Source organism: Palaemon carinicauda, chromosome 26, assembly GCF_036898095.1.
Source record: "Palaemon carinicauda isolate YSFRI2023 chromosome 26, ASM3689809v2, whole genome shotgun sequence".
NCBI classification, from domain to species: Eukaryota; Metazoa; Arthropoda; class Malacostraca; order Decapoda; family Palaemonidae; genus Palaemon; species Palaemon carinicauda.
The window spans coordinates 92991394-93010046 of NC_090750.1; the positions used below are offsets into that span (position 1 = coordinate 92991394).

General features: G+C 44.0%; 1 long non-coding RNA gene across 1 annotated transcript in view; it reads right to left on the minus strand.

Moving 5' to 3' along the window:
• LOC137620275 (uncharacterized) overlaps nucleotides 1-18472 on the minus strand; it is an 83474-nt gene extending 65002 nt beyond the window's left edge. The window contains exon 1 of the long non-coding RNA XR_011040041.1: nucleotides 18366-18472. This is a non-coding gene — a long non-coding RNA (uncharacterized lncRNA). The remainder of the gene's footprint in view (nucleotides 1-18365) is intronic.
• Nucleotides 18473-18653: the final 181 nt, after the last annotated feature.

Here is an 18653-nt window from a genome sequence, read left to right on the forward strand (position 1 = left end):
CTTGGAGATCTTTAGTATTGGACAGATCTAAGCCTCTATGTCTGAACACAGAAGCCAACATGCTGCTGTAGCCCTTAATAGTGGGAGCAGAGAGGGAGCGAACATTTCTCAGATGCAGGAGAAAGTCTGCAATTTGGGCTACAGAGGTACTGGAAGAGGAAATGGATGATGACTTGCACCAGTCTCTAAAGACTTCCCACTTCGACTGGTAGACCTTGATGGTAGATGCTCTCCTAGCTCTCGCAATCGCTCTGGCTGCCTCCTTCGAAAATCCTCGAGCTCTTGAGAGTCTTTCGATAGTCTGAAGGCAGTCAGACGAAGCGCGGGGAGGCTTTGATGAAGACTCCTTACGAGGGGCTGTCGTAAGAGATCCATCCTTAAAGGCAGACTCCTTGGAACGTCTACCAGCCATTGAAGTACCTCTGTGAACCACTCTCTCGCGGGCCAGAGGGGAGCAACCAACGTCAACCTTGTCCCTTCGTGAGAGGCGAACTTCTGCAGTACCTTGTTGATGATCTTGAACGGCGGGAATGCGTACGCATCCAGGTGAGACCAGTCCAGCAGGAAAGCATCTATGTGGGCCGCCTCTGGATCTGGGACTGGAGAGCAATAGGTCGGGAGCCTTTTGGTCAACGAGGTGGCAAAGAGGTCTATGGTGGGTTGGCCCCAAGTCATCCAAGACTCTTGCACACGTCCTTGTGGAGTGTCCATTCTGTGGGGATCACCTGACCTCTCCGACTGAGACAGTCCGCCAAGACGTTCAAGTCCCCCTGGATGAATCTTGTCAACAGTGAGATGCCTCGATCTCTTGAGCAGATGAGGAGGTCCCTTGCGATGACGAACAGTGTGTGGGAGTGAGTGCCTCCTTGCTTGGAGATGTACGCCAAGGCTGTGGTGTTGTCCGAATTGACTTCTACCACTTTGTTTCGTAGAAGACTCTTGAAACTCGTCAAGGCCAAGTGAACAGCCAACAGCACCTTGCAGTTGATGTGCAGGCTCCTCTGATCCGACGTCCAAAGACCCGAACATTCCAGACCGTCCAGAGTCGCTCCCCAACCCAAATCCGATGCGTCTGAGAACAACACGTGGTTTGGGTTCTTGACCGCCAGGGACAGACCCTCTCGCAGACTTATGTTGCTGTCCCACCAGCTCAGGCACGTTTTTACTGGCTCGGAGATCGGGATTGACACAGCTTCCAAAGTCTTGCCCTTGTTCCAATGGGAGTCTAGATGGAACTGGAGAGGGCGAAGGTGAAGTCTCCCTAGTGAGATAAATTGTTCCAGGGATGACAGAGTCCCTAGGAGGCTCATCCAACTTCTCACTGAGCAACGGTCTTTTTTCAGCATGAGGCGGACTTTGAGCAGGGCTTGCTCTATCCTGGTGGCAGACGGAAAAGCCCGAAAAACTAGACTGCGAATCTCCATCCCCAAATAGAGAATCCCAACTCCTTTGCAAGAGCTAACGTCCATTGAAGGTCCTGCAGACAGCGATGACGGGACGACGCTCTGAGAAGCCAGTCGTCCAGGTACAGGGAGGCTCGAATTCCCGATAAATGAAGGAATTTTGCCACATTCCTCATGAGCCTCGTAAACACGAGAGGAGCAGGGCTGAGGCCGAAGCACAGTGCTCGGAACTGGTACACCACATTCCTGTAAACAAACCTCAGATACGGTTGAGAATCCGGGTGTATAGGAATGTGGAAATACGCATCCTGCAGGTCGAGAGAGACCATCCAGTCTCCCTCTCTGACCGCTGCTAGGACGGACTTCGTGGTCTCCATCGTAAATTTTGTTTTTACAACAAGAACGTTGAGCGCACTGACGTCCAGCACTGGCCTCCAACCTCCTGTATGCTTTGGGACTAGGAAGAGACGGTTGTAAAATCCCGGTGATTGAAGGTCCGAGACTTTCACCACCGCTCCCTTCTCTAGCAACTGAGAAACCTGCTGATGTAGAGCTTGTCTCCTTGACTCCTCTCGATACCTGGGAGAGAGGTCTAAAGGAACTGTTACTAGAGGAGGTCTGCGTACAAAAGGTATTTTGTACCCCTCCTTGAGCAACAACACAGACTCTCGGTCTGCACCCCTCTTCTCCCAGGCCTGCCAGAAGTTGTTCAGTCTGGGCCCTACCGCTGTCTGAGGACGTGGGCAGTCAGACTCTGCCACGGGAGGACTTGGATCATCTCCTCTTGCCTCTCTTACTGTCGGCACGAGCGCCTCCCCTACTGGGGGCTCTGCCACGAAAGGGCGGGATAAACCTCGTCGCTGGGGTATCGATCTTGGGTCTTACGACATAAGACGATGAAGGAGCACCCTTACGAGCAGACGTAGCCATCAGGTCGTGGGTATCCTTCTGCACCAGCGAAGCCGCAATATCCTTGATCAACTGCTGAGGAAACAAGGCAGATGACAAAGGGGCAAAGAGGAGCTCCGACCTTTGACAGGGAGTTACTCCTGCCGAAAGGAACGAGCAAAGAGTCTCCCTCTTCTTCAGGACTCCAGCCGTAAAGGTATCGGCGAGCTCATTGGAGCCATCACGGATGGCTTTGTCCATGCAGGACATAATAAGCACGGAAACATCCTGGTCGGCCGATGAGATCTTCCTGCTTAAGGCTCCTAGAGACCAATCTAAGAAGTTAAAAACTTTGAAGGCCCTGTAAACCCCTTTAAGGAGATGGTCAAGGTCCGAGGAGGACCAATAAACTTTAGAGTGTCTCATGGCCAGGTGACGGGGAGAGTCTACTAGGCTTGAGAAGTCTCCCTGGGCAGAGGCAGGAACTCCCAAGCCGAGAACTTCTCCCGTGTCATACCAGACGCTCGCTCTAGAAGCCAGTTTAAAAGGAGGGAAAGCAAAGGCAGTCTTCCCCAAACTCCTCCTGGTGATCAACCAGTCGCCTAGCAAACGTAAAGCCCTCTTAGAAGAGCGAGAGAGCACTAGCTTAGTAAACGAAGGCTTGGAAGCAGCTAGGCCTAGCGCAAACTCTGACGGAGGCGAACGAGGAGCAGAAGGTACAAAATGGCGTGGAAAAAGATCCTTAAAAATCAACATGATTTTCTTAAAGTCCATAGAGGGCTGAGCAGCTTTAGGCTCTTCTCCGTCTGACAAACTGCCCAAAGGAATATCAGTAGGCGGAGGATCAGCAACTTCCTCATCTGAAGGAACCTCGTCCGACAATTGTCGAGTCTCATGAAAAGGAGAGACCTGCCGCGGCGGCAATGCTTGACAGGCAATGTCCACAAGCAAAGGAGCAGCAGTAGCAGTCGAGGAAGCGACGTCATGCCGCTGCTGAAAGGACTGAAAACCTTGCGACTGACCAACAACAACAACAGGAGTTGATGGACGCTCGACGTCACGTCGGAACTGCATTGACTGCCTAGACTGAGCAGTCAAAACAACCTTTGACTGCGGTGCTTGACGCTCAACGTCAAGTCGAGGCAATTGAGTTGGTTGGCGAACGTTCTGAACGTCAACACAAGACTGCGGCAGCGGCTGAATGTCAACACGAGGCTGCGGCAGCGGCTGAAAGTCAACACGGGACTGCAGCGAGTGAGGATCCATGTCACGTGACTGACGTGACAAACTACCAACATCACGTTTCATAACGTCAAAAGGACGAGAAAAAGCTCGTTTGGGCGGCTGACGGCCAGAGTCTCGATCAACGTAACGGCGAGGATCATCGTGAACCTGCTCAACGGTATACTCCTCCATAAGGGAGGCAAGCTTAGTCTGCATATCCTGCAGGACAACCCATTTAGGATCAACGGGAGTCGGGACGGGCCGAGACGATGGTAACGTCTGTGTCGGCAAAACATTGCCTTTACTGAGACTCTCGGAGCCCGAGTTACGCTTACGTTTAATAGGCGAACAGTCTTCCGACGACTGCAAAGGGTCAGAGCTGTCCCAATGGCTACAGCCAGGACGCTGGACCTGTCCTGAAGGGACTGACTTCCGCTTCAAGGGTCTAGAAACCTTGCTCCAAGGTTTCTTTTGCGAAAAGCCTTCGGATGACGAGGAGAACACAGCCTCGCTCATCTTAGGGTAAGGGCGATCTTGACGAGAAACGCCCGATACCAAAGAGGGAACGTCTGTACGTTGGTTAAAGCCTCTCGTCCCCTTAAGTCCTACGACATTACTTCTCCCTGGTGCAGGGGAGCCTGAAAGAGGTCTCGGACTAGGGGAGCGACAAGCACGAACAGACGAACCCTCGGTCGCAACACTAACAACACTTTGCGCACTAATCACTTTGTCACTACGATTTTCTGATTTGCCATTCGGACACTTTAATAACTTCACATCTGACATGAGTTGGTTACGGTCCGAAGCTAAGGATTCAACTTTCTCGCCTAAAGCTTGAATCGCAAGAAACATATCCCGCATGGACGGTTCATGAGTGCTAGTAGAGGGTTCAGGAACAACTACTACAGGGGAAGGATTAGGTTCAGGGGCATGGGAGGAGGAAAATTCCAATGACCTAGAGGAGCTTCTCCTCACCCTATCTCTCTCTAGCTTACGAGAATATTTATCAAATTCAAGCCAGTCGAATTCCGACAAGACCACGCACTCATCACACCGATCTCCTAATTGACAGGTTTTACCCCGGCAATTAGAACAAACGGTATGTGGGTCGAGAGAGGCCTTGGGAAGACGTTTGTTATAATCCCTAGCATTACATTTGCGAAATTTAGGTCCAGGGATAGGAGAAGGGTCAGCCATATTGAACAATCAGAGAAAAATCCAAAACAAATCCAAAGTCATCAACAATAAACACTAGCCAAAAAAGGGTTCAAGAGTTTTAATTGAAGAGAAAAACACCCGTCACAGCGAAAGCTCAAAACAACCAAATAAAGTACTTCACCAAAAATGACGAAAACTCAAGGTCAACAGCGAGCGGAATCAAGTTGTCGATAAGACCGACAGAGAAGAACTGGAGCTTTTTACAAGTATATGCGGTATCTGGCCGATAGTCGGCGCTGGTGGGCACACCCGCAACCTTCATGGCGATCGCTCGCGAGTTTTTGTGTTTCATTCGAGCCGTCCGAGACGTCAGCTATTATATATTCACCGGCTAAGTTTAATATTTAAAATTAGCGATGTACAATAAGACTTTGCTAACTGTTAGTGCTAAGAGCTTGAATTTTTCGGGCGGTAGGTTAAGTAAGGATCTACTACTAAAACTTTATCTACAGCACTATGTAAAGTTGGAATATATCCTCATAATTTGATTCTATCTACAGCATTGTAATTTGCATTAAATGAGGGCGGTGGCTTTATCTATCTAGATAAGGATCCAGCCCCCTAGGTTAGGTTAAGGTTAGCGCACATCTCTATAATTTAGTGGCAATGCAAGGAAAGGCAATAAATCTTGTTTAAGCATATGAAACCATCCCATTTTTTCTTTATATAGGAGGCAGCATTACGTAGTAATTCTTTGAAAGGGATGCTTTAAATTATGTGTGTGGACCATGATTTTGGCTGTAGTATATAAAATTGTAGGTCAGATTGCATTGCACTTTATCCCACCTCAATCTCTGATGATTTGATCTAAGCCTCATCTTAAATTGCCCAATCACATCATAGATTGTATCGCACGTTTCACACATGCTCGTACACTTTGATGGTCTATTTTTTTTCTTATTTCTTACTCTCTCCTTCGCTGTTAGTCGAAAGTGTTTACTTTATGCCGCAAGACTTACAAGTCCCCAGCGAAGCAACAAACACCAAAAGATTTCCACTCTGCAACGCATGTTTCCCTGCACACGACACAAGCAAGCCGCCGCTTACGGCCCCTTACACATGCCCTTTCCTAGTGATCCGTTGCAATCTAAAGGCTTTCTAAATTAACATTGGTGGCAGAGAAGTTTCTTCACTCATCGCCTAAAACTTGCATATTACTTGCAAGAGAACCACACTACAGTATGCCTCTCAAGAACAGGGCACCCTATTTCACGTGTGTTTTTTAAGGAGGGAAAAATGCACCGCCCATGCTTCACACATGCTCGTAAACTAACAGTATTTTCCTTTTTTTTTTTTTTATATATCTCGCTCTCCCCCTCACTGTTAACAGAGCCTGTTTAAGCCCGCCTATACAGGAATGTCTGCTTGAATTTTTGTGACATTATTGTCCGAAAACTCTTGTATATAAACTTGCCATCTGTTGGAATGAAATTAGTTACATTCACCTTGCCTCTCGGTTAAAACCTAACGGGCCATTCGCACAAGATATACATTAATTGACAGCTTTTATTCGGTTTTCATGAGTCGTTAAAAATATATTTTCATAATAAAATAAATTTTTGAATATACTTACCTGCTGGTTATATAATGGCTAAAGGCCCTGACGCCTCTGCAGGAAATTCAAAATCTCAAGCGCGGCTTAGCGCAGATATGCCAGGTGTACCCCAGCGCCTTCGCGGTACAACAGGTAGAACTATACTCAACCAATTCAGATTTTCCATGCACCATGGTCTCTAGAGGGGAGGAGGATGGGTCTAAAACTTATATAACCAGTGGGTGAGTAGGCCTATATTCAAAAATTTATTTTATTTTGAAAATATCATTTTTAAATATAAAACTTACCCGCTGGTTATATAATGGCTGATTGACACCCATTGGTGGCGGGTCAGACACAGCTGCATAATTGGAAATTCACTTAAGAGTTACATAAACAACTTAAGTGGTTCTAACCTGATAAGGAAGCTGACAGCAATGCTCTGCCTCATTTTGTCTGCTATCCTTAGGAGATCCAGTGATCCACTCGGGGCTGATGATCTCTAGGAGCTGTCAAACGGTACAACCACCTATAACATGACAGGACCTCAACTAATACCCTTGTTCCGGGCACTCTCTAGGAACAAAATGACCACCTGACTAGATCAAAGATTGCGGAAGATTGCCGACCAATCTTCACGTAAAATCATAAAAATATATATAACAGTTCCAAGAGAAGAACAGGAGTACTAGGAATTTATGGAAATGTAGTGGAGGATGTTTCACCTACTACTGCACTCGTTGTTACAAGTGATCCCAAAACGTAGACGTCTTCATAAAGAGACTGGATCCCAATACAGGATTACCCCTTCACAAGGCTGTATACGCGATGCTTTGCAGAGAACAGTTTAGTTTAAAAGTTACAGAAGTTTATACAGCTCTAACTTCGTGAGTCTTTACTCTTTCAACATCTTATGATCTGTCACCCCAACCGTGTGAAAAAACCTTTGTAATCAAAGTTTATACGAGATGATAGTGTTTTTTAGACATGGATAGCGCAGGCTTCTTGACCGTGCACCCAGGAGTCATGAATAGACTCTTAACTTCTTTGTTCTTGTCCCGATAAAACTTCGTTTTAATCGGGCAAAAAACTCTTCTCAGCCCATCGCAAACCAAATTCGAGAGGATAGTGATCCCGAAAGATTTAGGCTATGGATGAGAAAGATGTTTGTTAATGACCAAGAATCCAGGTTACAAGGTACCTATGGCTTAACCAATATGAAGTCCATGTTCTTTCTAAAAGAGTGAACTTCACTGACACTCAACTATGGTAGACTTACTCAGAAAGTCTCCAAAGTTAGGCCTTAAAAAGAGACCAAGTGTAAAGGGTCGGATATGTCACTACCGCGAAACTCCAGAAACAAACCCTAAATTTCAGGCTGGCGCATCTTGCTGATGCCTCCAAGTCCTCTCAAATGATCCGAGAAGATCTATAAGGTCTCTATTTGATAGATCCAATCTTCTGCGTCTGAAGACAGATGCCCGCATACTCCTGTACCCTTTGATGGTCGAGGAGGAAAGAAAATGTGTTTACTTCTAAGGTCTAAGAAAAAATAGGCCACTTGTGTTAGAGTTACCAAATGAAGAGCCGGCTCTAGCTCTACACCACTCCATAAAACACTCTAATTGGGTTGAAAAACCTTGAGGCAAATATACTTTGTACAAGCGAAAACCTCAGCTGTCTCCTTCGAACAACCCTCTAGATCTTAGGGGTTTTCCAAAATACTGGAGGCAGCTAGACCTAAAGCTTGATGGTTTAACATAAAACGTTCGTGATCATGACCCGGGAAAAGGACTAAAGACATGCTTCCAGCATGCACCAAGCACGGTCCCAGCATGACTCCAGTATGGTTCAAGCACGGTCCCAGCATGAGTCCAGTATGGTTCCAGCATGCTGCCTACACTCAACATGTCATGAGAGAGAATCAAGATCTAGAACCGCCTCCCAAAACAGGTCCATATCGGTTGCAAGAAACCGATTTTAAAGCTAGGCTTGTTGAAAAGAAGCATCAATAACGTGAACCTCATGCTGTGAGGTTAAGACCTGATCGTGTGTAATCAGCGAGTGTTCAACAAACTTAATGCCAAAGCTTGACACGAGGGAGCGTTAGCTGCGAGGCCAGAGAGACGCGAAGAAGAGACAATAGTCTGTTTATACTCCTGTGAGAAAAAAGACTTGACCGTATGCGTCTAGCATACGACCATAATGTCGCATGTGCTTGCATTGCCGTAAGGTGTCAGCGTGGTGTATGCGTTCACCTTGTTGTGTGGATACAGCACTCTGTGTGTGTCCCGCTTGTTGTAAACCTACAGCATGCTGCGTGGAGGCAACAGCATCGCGTCCGGTCATTGACGGAAAGACGGAGCTGATTGCCAAGAGTTGTCCGCGTGTAGCATGCGTCCGCATGAGTGATAGTCGCGCGTTCCGCGGACCACGAAAATAGGACTTATTGAAAGGATCAACTTTGACTGTCAGAGTCCAACATACAACCAGACTGGCGTCTGCGTCTGTGACTGCGTGAGGCGGAGACCAGAACTTGCGTCTGTGACTGCGTGACGTCTGCCGCAAGAGAGAGACCAGACTGCTACAAGCACTCGCTCTAACGCTTCTCGTAACACGCGCATATCTCTGCGAGGAAGCCTTACTAAGCATAGGAGAGCTATGCCTTCTGACACTAATCAGAAAACCATTTCTTCGATCTATGGTAGTCCTTAGACTCTTTAGGAGAAAATTTTCTCCCCCCGAGAATCGTAAACGCTAAACACAGATGAAATAGACCTCTTTTAGCTCAGACCAAATCTACACTCGCGGGGTAGCGAGTACGCCAACTCAAGCATGGGCGAAGGCCGGGAGAGAACATCAACCGCAGTCATGTGAGCGACCTGGGAGAGTCCCTATGACATTTCAAGCGTGCCTTGTGCGCGAACTGAACGTATTCAATGCTGTGAGATACCGTCAACAGTAGTCGCTAGACCTCAGAAGAAAGTAATAAACCTTAACCCAAACTGTGGGAGGAGAAGAAGTGTGAACAGAAGCAAACTGAGCACCTTTTCTGCCGAAGAACTATGTGTCTTACACGATTCTGGTGCTGACACGTCGCCTTCTTCCGAAAAGGAAAAAACTTCCGGCGAAGTTAGATACTGCAGGATAAGTTAATAAAAAACATACGACTCCTGAAAGGTCTTGGACATATTGATTGGTGACTACCAAAACTAGGTTTTGCATCCTTTGATGAGGACAGTGTCTTTCCTCCCTGAAAGTGCGTCAGATTCCAGAGGAAGAGCTAGGATTGTATGTGACTTGTCTGACTTCCGCTTCTCTCGCGGAAGAAAAAACACTCTATTGCTTCCTGTTTAAGCATCAAAACACGTCTGCTGTGAAGGTAAGTTCTGTTCGCGTGCATACATGACAAGTAACTTCCTAGTCTGGTAGACAGGGAAAACGTAGAACGTCATTCTCATCAGGGAACTGCATTCTAATACGCAGAAAACAGTTACAAGATCATGATACCATAGAGATGACGAACTGATCGCTTCAAGACATTCCAACTTCGCTCTTTTCAAGATACTATGTCACCTGGTTGTGATGTCATAGCTCGCCAATCATAGGCGAAGAAAAGAGCATTACTTCATCATTCCAAAGTGGAGAAAGAACTTCTTGGACTGCATCAACAATATTGCTCGGCGGAACAGACGTTTAATGCACAAGGTCCGCGAAGAACCTCAGCCTACCGACCTTCCTTCTCCCAAGGGTTGGAACGTAAGGAAGAGATATAGGACTAGGTGCAAGGTGAACACGAACAAACACCACCTCCAGAGCACTACGCTATGTTTAAGAGTCACTAACAAGAGTGGTTTAAAAACATAATACATTAAATCATAAAAAGATCTGCCCATAGTGGGAGATATACTTATACGTTCTATTCTCATAAAGGCCTTAAAGCCCTTTCTGCTGTTGCACCTGCAAGCGCTGTATCAATCTCTACAGAAAGGTTCGTCATTTTTCTGAGAATGATTTAATGTTAATTTATTTATTTATTTTTCCATTAAATTACTGGGCCATCGTTCCCTAAAGGAGCCCTTTGGGTTAAAGCATCTTGCTTTCCCAACTAGGGTTGTAGCTGGCTAGTGATAAAAATAAAATAAAATAAATAGTGATACCATCAACCCAACTAGCGAAAACTCTGCAGTCGGAACGGGGAGCAGCAGGTAAAAAATATGAGGGAAACTCTTTAGAAAAATTCTCATGAGTTTCTGAAAGTTATTCCCTTATTACAATCTCTATCCTAGGAAGAAAAGTCTTGATTCTTAGGAATCCACTCCTTATGATTCTGAATGCAGACCTCAATACTTAGAGGTTTCATGGTCAGGTAGACATCAAAGTCTATAGTCATAGGTAGTGAAACGTCCACACTAATGCTGAAGTGTCCACACTGGCGCTGAAGCGTCCACACTGGCCCCGAAGCGTCCACACTGGCCCCGAAGCGTCCACACTGGCCCCGAAGCGTCCACACTGGCCCCGAAGCGTCCACACTGGCCCCGAAGCGTCCACACTGGCCCCGAAGCGTCCACACTGGCGCCGAAGCGTCCACACTGGCGCCGAAGGGTCCACACTGGCGCCGAAGGGTCCACACTGGCGCCGAAGCGTCCACACTGGCGCCGAAGCGTCCACACTGACGTGGCGGTTCGCTCCATTCTGTCGACGTTCCGTTTCCGTTGCTGCACCGTTCCGATGACGCTTCGCCGGCTCTGCTGCCTGGCGAACGTAGGCGCGTCTGTATAGACTAATATAAGGCGCTATGAGCAGTCGGTTTGCGTTGAGCAGGTAATCGAAGTAAAGCATCCACTTTCTTCCACCATTGAACATTGCGGTTGGTAGGCCGCCTGTGCGACAACGAGTCCTCATCGTTAAAGACACGTCGCCTGTGCAATCGTGTCAAAGACCGGAATCGAGACACCCAACCGCACTGTTAACAGCAGGCTGAAAAGACTGCATAAACGAAGATAGGTGCTGTTCAATGCCTAACAGCAAAGATCAAGGATCAACCTTAGGCGAAACATACTCAGCATTATCTTCGTCGATCCATAGCGCTTGCCACTGTCGAGAGACGACACCCATCAGGTGGAGGTGGCGGCACTGCGTCTGCGCCGCAAGAAACGTAACACACGCAGAATGAATCTAATTTTGTTTTCAGCTTAGCGCTTTTGAAAACACTAATACCTTGCTTTATCTATAGCGAGGGTGAGCGTTCTGGTGATCGACAGAAAACGCTCGAGAGGACTTCAGTTCGGGTCTTAAAAGACTGTAACGCCTGGTTACCCTCTTGATTCCTTTCGCTGTTCGACTTAACTTCTCCCCTGGGTCCGGGAGCTCGACAGAGGTCTAAGGCTAGAATAATGACAGGTCCGAATAGAAGCATTCTCCACTGAATAAAATTCACTGCACAATTTATCACTAAAAAATTTGCACTTTACTCTTTGGCACAAAGACAGTTTCATAATTACCTGAAAACCAAAGTATACGCTCTTTCAAACGAAATGAACTCTGTAGGGAGAGACTTATAATTCTGTCACTGGACAATTATTTGAATGGGAATGCAAAAGTACCGAATCCCATATAAATGTAACAAAATAATAAATATCAAATATTACCTTAATAGATATAATACTTATAAATTAAAATAAACCCTTAAATTAAGAGGTTCTAATAAAAGACTGATAACCACTCGCATCATTGGAACATCTACAAATAGTATACGAACAATTTTAGTATTCCGAAAACCACCAAGGCAACAACGACACATAGAATCGTGCGCTACGACGATTGTAAAGAATACTGCATCGTATAAAATAAACTGAACTGTAACTTCCTTTAATCTCTGACTAAGGAAAAAATACTGAAAGGACCAATTAATTGCAAAATAAAATGTTCCTTTTATAAAGTACAACTTAAAACTTGAGAGGTAAGAAGAAAGTACTATTCATAAAATCGCTACAATATATTGTAACATCGTAACGATACTGACTACTGCGTAACAAAAATAAAATGAACGCTAGTTAATCTTTGCAGACAGATCGAAGATTATCTAAAGAAAACTATTAAAAGGATGAAATTTTCTCAAAATAATTCTTTTGATTTAATTCATAACAATACTCTAAAAGCATATTCACTTACATTCTTTGTAAAAATCAAGACAGACTTTTAGCCTACGGTAGAGGCTGTGACGTCATCAGTGGCCGAAATGTTTACATTTCAACCTTATGTTTTCGTGAGGTTTAAAAAAGGTTGAAAAACCTTCTAACCCTACCTTTCAAGTTATAAATACATGATCACAGATCAAATAAAACAAATATGCGAAAGCCAAAACTCAAAAACGTTAATACATCACCAAATAACATCCAAACAGAGTAAGAAAATGAGAGAGAATTTCCAATAGTACAGCCAGCTATGGCGGCAGAGAAAATCTGAATTGGTTGAGTATAGTTCTACCTGTTGTACCACGAGGGTGCTGGGGTACACCTGGCATATCTGCGTTAAGCCGCGCTCAAGATTTTGAATTTCCTGCCGAGGCGACAGGGATTTTAGCCATTATATAACCAGCGGGTAAGTTTTATATTTTAAAAAATGCACTTTAGTGTTTCATTTCAAATAAAAAAACTTTGTTTCAGTCATGACCGACAATTGCAACGGTTGTAAACTGACCCAATTCAAGTGTTATATTTTACATAACTCCAAAACTCTGATGATTTTACGTAACTCCAGTATTCTTCCAAGAGATATTTAGTTTCCTTTATATGTTAACCCATTCAGTTTACATTCAGATCGACATTATGGGCATTATCATGCCAAAGTTCACACGCCTAAAACAATTGCGCAGTGTAATATAGGGCTTCCCTAACAACCGGTGCTATTGATATCCTTCACCCGTAAACATCAGACTCCAACTAAAAAGACAAGACAATATGGCATACTATGTCAGCTTGATAATGCTAAAACATTATGGTACCTTATATAGTGACCCACGTGGCTGGCATGTGCAGGACATTCAAGTACTGCTTGCCAGGACAGAGGAGCAGTGAAATTATGTTTATTTGCGAGTGAAGTAAGCCACAGCGGAGCGTGAACCTTTAGAGGGATGTGATGTGACTTTATATAGTGACCCACATGGCTGGCATGTGCAGCACATCCTGTTCCACTTTCCAGAAGAGTGGAGCAGTGAGACTGCTTATTTGTAAGCAAAGCAAGCAACAGTCGAGCAAAAACCTTTAAAGGAACAGCAAATCACGATGTTTGTTAGACCATGTTAAAGACTTGGGGAAACCTCATGTGCTGGTAACTAGAAAACTATATTTTTGCTGAATATAACATCAGAAAATAAAACAGGATCCCAGAAAAAAGAAAATTTGCATGCAAATATGGCTAGGTGGAGTCTACAGAAATGTTACCTAATATTAAAGTCGATAAAATTACAAAACAACATGGAATTACATTTTCAAGAGAAAAAACAATTTCTCCTAAAATAAATATTATACTTGGTAATAGTATAGAACACCACGCTCTCCATTTACTCCAATATAATGGAATCCTGCAGTTCTCTCCTTCTTGCACAGTAATTAGGTGGTTATTTAAATTCTGGGAAAGCAATAATTAACATATGTTGAAGATGGGAGAAGGGGTTATAAAAAGAAAATAGTTCGGTTTCCTCACTAAACGACATGGAACTGACGTCAACATAGTCAACCAAACAGATCGTGATGCCAGCGTACATAAACAGAAGTTCGTGATGCCAGCGTACATTTGATATACTGTATATTCAAAATATACTTAATCAAGAATTGTGATTACTCAAGTGTCACTATTTTGTAAATTGCATATTTCAAGGACAGTTTTGAGTAATTAATCTATTTTTAATTAAGTATATTTTGAATATACAGTAAATCAAATGTACGCTGGCATCACTAACTTCTGTTTATGTACGCTGGCATCACGAATTCTGTTTGGTTGACGAAGTTGATATGTCAGTTCCAAGTCATTTAGTGAGGAAACCGATTTTCTTTTCATAACCCCTTCCCCCCCACCTTCAACATATCTTGCTAATTATTGCTTCCCAGAATTTAAATAACCCCCTAATTACTGTGCAAGAAGGTGAGAACTGCAGGATTCCATTATATTCGAGTAAATGGAGAGCGTGGTGTTCTATACTATTACCTTATACTTTTAACGGTAAATTTACAGTTTCATCCATTATGGGGAAACTGGAATAAAAATATATTTGTTGCATCAGAAATAGTGTAGTTCCAACGAACTTAACGTTTATTTTGACCGCAAACCATCCGATTTGGAGATTTACTAAGTTGTTCTAGAATGCAGAAAGACCCTACTTCATCCCAACAATTATGGGGGACACCAGGTGGGAACCGGGGTTTTGGGTGGGGGGGGGGGCGTCAAATGATATTTGCAATAAATGAATACTTATCCTTCCACCACCCCTCCCCCTATACCCCTATCTAGTCCTACTGGGGGGGGGGCTCCGCCCCCCCTGCGACCCCCCCTTAAGGCCACAGTGATTTTCAGGGCACTACTGAACCTAATAAACCCACCTAACCTAGCCTAGGGGCTCTGTACCCCTACCTAGGGGCCCTGTACCCCTACCTAGGCCTACCGGGGGGGGGGGGGCTCCGCCCCCCTTGCGACCCCCCCTTAAGGCCACAGTGAATTTTGGGACACTACCGAACCTAATACAACCACCTAACCTAGGGCCCTGTACCCCCACCTAGGCCTACCCCTGCGAGGCCACCCCCCCTTACAGCCACTACCTAACACATCCATCAAACCAAATCCAAAGGGATGGTACTGCTGCATACATCGTTATGCTATCACCATTATAATATATTCTATAAATTAATGAAGCTTACCTTAAACTGTTGGTTCATCAAGATGTGTTGCTGATTTGAGGAAAACGTGAAGCCGTTGGGAAGGTTCCTTGACATGCAGGCCAATTTTGATTTTGTAAAATTAAATTGTCTCTCTGGCACAAATCCACTAGGTTTTCAATAATCCCCGAATAACTTACAACAAATTCATTGCAAGTTAGGAAACAGTCAGGACAAGAAGATGGAATTTCAACTTCTTGTGCAACATGAGATGACGTGCTTGCTACTGCCTCCATTTCTAAGAACGAAATGAAATGCATGGGAAAGATGTATTGTGGCGCTGTTGTATTGTCACGCTGTGATTGGCCAAACATGTATGACGTCATAGTGGATAGGCGCTGTGATTGGCCAAACGTGTAAGACTTTATAGTGGACTAGTTTGTCTGCAGATTATAGTGGTTACAGGGCTCATTTAAGCAAATACAAGACACAGTCAACAATAACAACAGACTTAGAAAAAATCTGGGAGTAAGACATGAGTAGCGTGAGTTTGATCGTCGATATATAAAGAACTAGGCATTTGCGACAAATAATATTTTACAGAAATACTACAAAAGACTTGCTTTACTCGGGAAATATATTATTATAATAGATTTCCCATAATGGATGAAACTGTAAATTTTCCCTTTTAACAATTTTACCTTTACTTCCACTGCAAATAACCATTCTCTGGTTATCCACCCCTCCCTTCCATCCAACACAGGTGGGAACAAGACACTTAGGATGGGGTTAAACAGGAAATAACGTGGTTATTTAACACTTTAGAGATTCGTAATAGGCCACAAAACCTAACAAACCCACTTAACCTAGTACTTCCCAGTTCACAGACCTAATGGTGGGGGGAGGGGGGGGGGAGACAAGGTTCATGGGATTCTAGGACATTTTCCCCACCATAATGAAATAAGCTATGTTAAAAAATAAAAAGTTAGCATTTTGTTGACAATTAAATTAATTACAATTAAGGTAAATGTGTAGGAGAGCTCCGCGGAAGATCTTGAAGAATTTAAACACCTACAATTCACTATTATATCATATAGAACGCTTATATAATAGTCAATATATGAGCAGCTTCTATTTAACGAAGATATTCGTGTGTATAGTTATGTTTCACTTGGATTTTTTCTAAGTGTTTGTTTTTGTTTACTGTGTGATGTCTTGGCTAAAATGAGCTGTTTCACCGCCTTACTGCGTATGGCAGACTAGTTCTCAATGCTATTCTAACCAATAACAGGTGTTTTCTTGACGTCACACTGTTTGAAAACCAATCATGGCGGTTTTTACAAATCTAGCCAATGCTGACACTTATTACTTCACTTATCCCTGCTATTTTTCCACCAGTTACCACAGTTTACGTGAAGTTCCGCGGAGGAATATTTTTGCACGTCTCGGAACTCCCTTCAAACTGAAAAGCTCATTTTGCCGTGAAGTATGGAGCAATTAGCAGGACCTTCATCCCGTTCCGACTGTGTCACTTGTGACAATTGCTTTATTTCTGATGGGGATTTTTGTGTACATTATTCAGGGAAAGTTGATTTGCTAATTGCATTTGCTCAACGTCATGGTTTGATTTTGGCAGAGAAAAAGTGCCCTAATTGTGAAAATGTGTGCCGTATAGATTACAACAAATTAGCATTCCGGTGTGATCGTAGTGTGGTCTTCATCACTTCCTCCTGGCAGCAGCAGATTTGTATCCACCTACACCATAACAGTAAGGTATGTGGTAGTTTGCAGTTTACGTTAACGTTGTGTAACCTCATTAATAGTCGAAATATCGATGATCAAACTCACGCTACTCTTGTCTTCCCTGAATTTTCTAAGTCTGTTGTTATTGTTGACTGTGTCTTATTTTTGCTCAAATGAGCCCTGTAACCACTATAATCCGCAGACAAACTAGTGCACTATGACGCCCCCCCCCCCCCCGGTAGGCCTAGGTAGGGGTACAGGGCCCCATAGGCTAGGTTAGGTGGGTGTCTTAGGTTCGGTGGTGCCCTGAAAATTACTGTGGCCTTAAGGGGGGGTCGCAGGGGGGGGCGGAGCCCCCCCTCCCCCCGGTAGGCCTAGGTAGGGGTACAGGGCCCCATAGGTTAGGTTAGGTGGGTGTCTTAGGTTCGGTGGTGCCCTGAAAATTACTGTGGCCTTGAGGGGGGGTCGCAGGGGGGGGCGGAGCCCCCCCCCGGTAGGCCTAGGTAGGGGTACATGGCCCCCAGGGTAGGGTAGGTAGTTGTATTAGGTTCGGTAGTGCCCCGAAAAATCACTTTTCTCCTCCTCCCCCCACCCAAAAACCCCGCTTCCCACTGGGGTCCCCCATAATTGTAATAGTAGGTTTATGCTTACATTTTCTGTGTAAGAGTTAGGTGGTTGTAGGAGGATTATCTCACAGTTTCAAGGTAACTGTAGCTCTAATTTACTGTTTTCTTTCGTTTTCTACTTTTGGAAACTTTTAATCGAGCGCGTAGGTCTCCTACACAATTACCACAATTAATTACACTGCATGCATTGCAATTCCAAAACGTTATTAATAAACACTTACGGGCTTTGTAAAAGGCCACAGCACTAACAAACCCACCTAACCTAACTGGTTACTAGTGTCATTTTCGAAAAAACGGGAGTTTTTCTATAAAACCGAATGTCTTTATTAGTAAGGCTTTTTCCGTGTTTTTCTATAATATTACCCAACAGAATGTTATTTCAGCTTAAGAGAACCTAGGCCTATAACTTAAATAATATAGAGATGGTCTGTCGATTTTGTTTTAAATAATAGGTCATTTCGTTCCACCTTACAATTAGTGGAAATTGGGTTAAAATGCCCCTATATTCTAGGAGACATAATTCGTTTTATAATTCAAAATGGCATCTAGATTATTTTAAAAGTTCCATAGCCTAATAATACTAATATTCAGACCACAGGCATCTAAAAGTTTTAAAAACACCATAATTATGATAACTAATATCCATTATACATTACACTTTGACTTGCACAGTACATAAGGATTAAACCTGAGAAGTTACGCCATTGGTAAAGTGTCATGGCCTATGGCTTCCAGCTCAAAGAGGGAGTTAGCCTACAAACATTGCCAATTATATATTTATCAATTATTATATATGAAAATGACACTTTTGATCCTTTAATACACTTGACCTAGTATGTAAATTACCAATACTAACCTTTGGAAAAATGTTGAACACTTAATTACCGAAAATATCGAAAACAAAAAAAAGGTGTAACTGTTTCATATCTTCCTTCAGCAACAAACGTGAAGTGAATGACAGTCAAAGATCTTCGATGACAGTCCTTTGAGCGGAACAATACATTTGCCAGGATTATTGGAACGTCGGAAAAATATATATTTTCTTAGTAACTCATTATTCAATAGTGTCTTTCCCCTGAATAATATGATATAAGATCAACTATATGTTAAATTAAATACAAATTTACTTCCGCTAGTTTTGTTT